At 49.7% G+C, this 6,507-nt stretch overlaps 1 non-coding gene across 1 annotated transcript; it reads left to right on the top strand.

The window, feature by feature from the left end:
- The first annotated feature begins 361 nt into the window (after window positions 1-361).
- Window positions 362-434, top strand: Trnar-acg (transfer RNA arginine (anticodon ACG)). The gene has a single exon. It is a non-coding gene; the product is annotated as a tRNA-Arg (tRNA).
- The last annotated feature ends 6,073 nt before the right edge of the window (window positions 435-6,507 follow it).

Below are 6,507 nucleotides of genomic sequence, written 5' to 3'. Positions count from 1 at the left end.
TCAGCGCACGCTGCAGAAGGACCTCCCAATAGACGCCTACGGTATCCGGTTTCTTCCCGTTGAGAGTAAAGAATATATGACTTAATAATGCTCTTGGGCCTGCACAGTATTTGGCGGTCGCGTATGGCCGTCAGAAACAGTGACCCCGGGGCACGTTCAGTCGAACAGTACTTTGTAGAAAGTGTTGGTAGAATACGCGAAGTAATAGAGAAGGAAAAAGATGACGAAGAAGTGCTGCCGTTGTTTAGTCAACTAATTAGAATGAAAGTGCATTGTTTCGCCAGGTAATCCCTGGCTCAGCGTTTTTTTGTACAGTTGTTGTTGTTGTTATGCTTCGTTTGGCAATAAAGACAGAAAAAATGGGCCTGTGGCGCAACGGATAACGCGTCTGACTACGGATCAGAAGATTCCAGGTTCGAATCCTGGCAGGCTCGCTATTTTTTTCGCGTGCACTCCGCTTTTTTACGCCCAAGCGTAAGTCGCTGGTCTGTGAAATCTAACCGTGCCTGAAGCCGCCCACATTTTCCAGCGCAAAACTCGCTTGAACGCAGCAGAATGCGGGGGCGCCCCGAAATGCAACTGCACGATGTTACGCCTGATGTAAAGCTTCACGAAACGCCCCCCTGGAAACAGGCTTCACGAAACATGGTGCACGAATTTATTTATTTATTTTTTTATTCATTTCCTTTTCTTTTTTTTTATTTATTTATTTATTTATTTATTTATTTATTTATTTATTTATTTATTTCAACATACTGCATGCCCTTCAGGGCCCATTCTAGCCACCTTACCCATGCAGGAGCGCTTACAATTAATTCGAGTTTAGGCAACGCTGGTCCGCCGGAAGCGGAAGGCGCGCGGGCCGCCGAGAGAACTGGTTTGCGAGTATTTTCCTCCTTTCCCGGCTGCTTATAGAAAATGGTGTACAGGATACTGGTAAACTTTCCCAGGAGACGAAAGATCTAATTAGGAAACGACAAACCATGAAAATCTCAACCCCAGATGACCGAATAGAACTAGCGGAGCTTTCGAAGTTAATCAATAAGCGTAAGACAGCTGACATTCGGAAGTATAATATGGAGAGGATCGTATACGCTGTAAAGAACGGAGGTATCCTGAAAGCAGTGAAGAGGCGTCTTGGCCCGGGGAAAAATCAGATGTATGCACTTAAAGACAAGCCAGGCAATGTCATCACTATAGGGATAAAATAGTCACAGTAGCCGAGGAGTTCTATAGGGATCTGTACAGCAGCCGGGATATCCAGGATAATGCCGAACGAGAAAGTAGTTCAGAGGAGATAGATATCTCACCAGTAACGACAGAAGAAGTAAGGAAGGCTTTGAAAGAAATGAAAGGGGGCAAAGCACCTGGTGAGGATCAGATAACAGCAGACCTCTTGAAGGATGGCGGAGAAATTGTACTTGAAAAACTGGCAAACCTATATACGCAATGCCTAATGACCGCAAGTGTACCCGAATCTTGGAAGAACGCGAACATCATCCTAATCCATAAGAAAGGTGACATGAAAGACTTGAAAAATTACAGGCCGATCAGCTTACCGTCAGTCGTCTGCAAAGTACTTACCAAGGTAATCGCTAACAGAATTTCTGCAACCTTAGATTTAAGTCAACCTAAAGAACAAGCAGGGTTCCGTAAAGGCTATTCAACAATGGACCATATTCACATGATCAATCATGTGATAGAGAAGTGCGCTGAGTATACTGAACCCCTATATATAGATTATGAGAAAGCATTTGACTCGGTCGAAACATCAGCAGTCATTCAGGCATTACGGAACCAGGGTGTAGATGAGCATTATGTAAGAATACTAGAGGACATGTACAATGCGTCCACAGCTACCATCATTCTCCATAAGGAGAGCAATCAAATACCTATAAGGAAGGGCATCAGACAAGGAGGCACGATCTCCCCAATGTTATTCACAGCATGTTTACAAGAAGTATTCAGAACACTGGATTGGGAACAGGCGGGAGTAAGGGTTAATGGAGAATACCTCAGTAACCTCAGGTTTGCTGATGACGTTGCCTTGTTAAGTAACTCGGGGGAGGAATTGCAAAGCATGCTTACCGCACTGGACAAACAGAGTAGAACCGTGGGCCTGAAAATTAATATGCAGAAAACTAAAGTAATGATCAATAACCTCGGGACAGCACAGCGATTTGACATAGGTGGCGAGGCAGTGGAAGTGGTAAGCGAATATATCTACTTAGGCCAAGTTGTGACCCCGGATCCCAACCATGAGGCAGAGATAATTCGAAGGATAAGAATGGGGTGGAGTGCATTCGGCAGGCATTCTCAGATAATGAATGGCAGCCTACCATTTTCCCTTAATAAGAAAGTGTATGACAGCTGCATCTTACCGGTACTCACCTACGGGGCAGAAACATGGAGGCTCACTAAGAGGGTTCAACTTAAATTGAGGACGACTCAGCGCGTAATGGAACGGAAGATGATAGGTGTAACATTAAGGGACAAGAAGAGAGCGGAGTAAGTCAGGGAACAAACGCGTGTTAAGGACATATTAGTAGAAATTAAGAAGAAGAAATGGACGTGGGCAGTGCATGTAATCCGAAGGCAAGATAACCGTTGGTCATTGAGGGTAACAGAGTGGATCCCTAGAGAAGGCAAGCGTTGCAGGGGGCGGCAGAAAGTTAGATGGGCAGATGAGATCAAGAAGCTTGCGGGGATAAATTGGTCACAGTTAGCACTGGGCCGGCTTAATTGGGGAATAATGGGAGAGGCCTTTGCCCCGCAGTGTGCGCAGATAGGCTGGTGGTGATGGTGATGGTATAGGATACACCACGCCGTCATCACCTCTCCCAACAAACCCTGTGGCTCTCGCCCCTATCATTCGTGCACGTTTAAAAGTTGCCTCGCTCCCCAAGCACATGCACGCGGAGATCAACCAGGGCAGGCGCCACGCTCGAGCCGAAGCGCTAGCCCGCCAGTACGGCCATGACCAACGTGTGCTTCCGACGCTGCCAGTTACCAAGCCAACTCCAACACTAAAGTGGCAGTGGTCTCTACAGTTGCTGGCAAAGCGCACACAACATGTTCTGTACGCACCGATTCCGTCAGGGTGGCCGAGGAAACGGCCATAGCCTTGGCTGTGTCCCACATCACCACCGCCCGGACCACGGAAGCTGACGACTACGATACCTCGGCAATTATAGCAGCCTCCCAAGCCGCCGGCCGTGCATATTCTTCTGGACTCCTCTCCATCCAAGCAAACAACATTCTTCGGCACTCCGATCCATCCAAGCTTCCCCTCATTCGTTTCGTCTTGACCCCTTCTCATGCCTCCCTTCCTGGAAATAAGCACTCAAACGCGCTCACCCGAAAACGGACCCACTGGGCGTCAAAAGTGGACAGACAGATCCAGGGTGACTCCGAGACATCAGCTTCCAGCATCCCATCCCACGAACCTCTCGCTCTCACTCGCCTACTACCACACACAAAGAAAAACACTGCTTCCACCCCACCACTCCCTACCCAGCGTCGACGCCACGTCATGGCGGCAGCTCCAGACATACACGGTCCCAAGCTTACACCAGAGACCCCTCTTCTTTAGAAGAGGGGTCTCTTAGAGCGGCCTTAGAGCGGCCCGCCGGATCAGGCGCGTAGCCAGGATTTTTTTTCGGGGGGGGGGGCGTGGTCGACCAGAAGATGGGACGGTGAAATAGGTAGGCAAGGCTTCTTGCACGTTGCTTTTCAAAGGAAGCTTGAAATAACTGACTTTAACATGCGATTTGCGTATGCTGAAAACTAATAATAAATCCCACCTTAAGGATCTTAGATGATGATGATGATAATGATGATGAAATAAATTCCCGTTCACCGGTCTATGGGTAGGCCACGGGCGATTCGTTCGTCCAGGCGGTTATGCGGGCACGCGCTCGTGAGCGTGATCGTGAGTGTGTTCGTGAGTGGCGCGCGGTCCCAGAAGTTCGTCAGCTGGAAGTGGAGGCCAGCACTGGGTGTTTACTATCAAGATTCGCGTGTTTTAGATTTTTCTTTAGGAAAGGGACTAATAAGTTTTCTTATCAGCTATAAAGTACAGTTGAGCACGATTTGAAGGTTATCGCGCCAGCATAGAGCGGTCACGCGTACCACCGTCCTACGGTTTCGTTTTGTAACCATGAAAATCAAGATTTCGCACTCTTCTCTCCCTTGTTGGGCTGTCCCATGCTACGATTGCCAGTCTCCTTGTGCGCGCTTTACTACTACAGCCACGGCTTGTGTGTCAGGCACAGTTCCAGCACATGACGCAAGCGGACTGGGCTCGGCTTGAGGCCATCAACAGGGCCGCCATGCGCACCATTACTGGCCTCCCTCACATAACACCAATTCCATCGCTACAAGCCGAAGCCCAGCTAAATACGCTTGATGAACTCATTCATCAGCGTCGTTCCGCACGCCTGCTGAAACGTGGGCTGGTTCCAGAGGCGGCAGCTCTCGCCGCGTAGATGGGCCAGCCGCCGAATACGACGCCAGCCTTTTCCGCCGCAAGGCCGCCCTGGCTCTACCATCAGGTGACGGACGACAAGCCTCTGGCAAGGCTACATGTCCGAACCTCTGGCCTTCATCAACCTCCGGATGGAGCCCTACTTCATGTCGGTCACTGGGCGCCTGCGACGCGGCCACGAGTCATGCAGGCTTTCGTGGACGCCGGGGCACACGACTCCCTCGTAACAACAGCCTTGGCTTGTCCCTCTCACCCAATCTTAAACCAGAGCTGCGCCTACGAGACCCTCCGACCTCTACCAAGCCTGTTGGCAGAACTTACTGCTATTCGGGATGGTCTCCAAGCACTTGCATCGACAGTAACCGGCGTGAAACTGGAAATTTACACGGACTCAACGACAGCGATACGTGATCTACGTCGCGTTGCGCGTAGCACCAGCATGCCGGCACGTATTCACGCGATCCTGGACACATACCCATGCCCTGTGCGTGTTTTGTGGGTTCGCCGGGACATGCTTCCTGCCCACATAGCGGCGGATCGCGCCTGTCGCCGTATAGACCTTCCGCGGCCGCTACCACTTCTTCCAGTGTCCACCCTAGAAGAACTGCTAGTGGAAAAGGAGAGCCTCCGCCGCGCCACGCGTGCTTTACTTCCACCGCGTGGAACTGACCTCCCCAGTGGGCTCGCTCGCTGGGAGGAGGTCTTGCTGCGGAGGCTTCGAGTTGGGGTGGCCTTATCCCCAGCAGTGACCCACGCTTGGCCTGCCCGCTACCGTTTGCGGACACCTGCCCCTTTTGTACGGTCCCTGCGTCCGAAGCCGACACGAGCCACCTTCTATGGACCTGCTCTGCCCTGCAAACCTCTCGCCTGCAACACCTCCGAGGCACAGGGCTCCATCCTGGGAGACCCCCTGATCTACAGCGGTGGATCTGGGGCCCTCAGTACCGGTCTCTGCTTACGTTTCTGCGTGACACAAATGTGATGTTGTATATATAACTGTTATGCCGTAAGGCAAACTCTCGCAAAAAAAAAAAAAATGGCCCGCACGACTGACTTGCCACCCTTTGGGTTTTAAGCTCTACGTTCGTTGTTATCAAGCACAGACTTGGTTGCCTTTTATCTACGCCGACTATAACGAAACTGGCATGGAAGATTTGCTAAAGCTGGTATTCTGTCAGCTTCATTTGAAAGAGTAGCTTTCCCGCGATAACCTTCGAATCGCAGTGGACTGTACGTGCGGCACATTCGTATATTATGGCGGTAAAGCTAGCAAACGTGCGTCTTCGTCCTTAAAAGTAATCGCCTTTTTGTTAATAGTAAACTTACGTTTAGCGGAACACCTTATTGCACTGCTGTTGAATGTTGAGCTTGATGCACGTTTCTTAAATTTCATTCTATATCTATCCGTTAAACCGAACAGACATGGCTTCAGTAAAATTCCAGTTAAGCGAATACAGAATGCTGATTCTAATCAATAGGGAGGTCAAGAAAACAATGAAATAGTGCCAAAAAACAAAACTCCGCAATAAAGAGAATTGCACAGTTTTGTTGATGTGGAGGAAGTACAAGATGGGCAGAGCAATGCTTTTCATACAGCAGAAATTATGGAGCTACAGTAGTCAATGAAATGCGATGACGGTAGAAAAATAAACACATCAAGGATTGATAGTTGACTGAACAAAATGCAGTGACATGCTCTGTCATGTGATTATACTTTCTACCAGTGTAAAGACAAGGATTGACACGCTAAAGTCCAGACCACATGTATGCCTTATGAGGTTTTTCCTGCTGTTCCGCCATTTCCCGGCCGTGCTGTTCCGCCAGCGAAACAGCAGTACTGCCTCGATCGGCTCGCGGCAGGTTCGCGGCGCTGCTCGGTGTATCCGTTGCGAAACGCACCTGGGCTGTATATATTGACACGTACACCATATGGAGCGGGCACAGGGATCAGACGTTGACGTTGCCCTTGTTTTCAGCTTTATATCAGCAAGAATGTCCTTAAAACTGCAGGTTCCGCGCCT

The sequence above is a fragment of the Haemaphysalis longicornis genome, unplaced genomic scaffold (assembly GCF_048455015.1).
Source record: "Haemaphysalis longicornis isolate Haplotype H1 unplaced genomic scaffold, Haemaphysalis longicornis Haplotype H1 scaffold_1, whole genome shotgun sequence".
NCBI classification, from domain to species: Eukaryota; Metazoa; Arthropoda; class Arachnida; order Ixodida; family Ixodidae; genus Haemaphysalis; species Haemaphysalis longicornis.
This window is presented reverse-complemented; position numbering and strand designations above follow the sequence as displayed.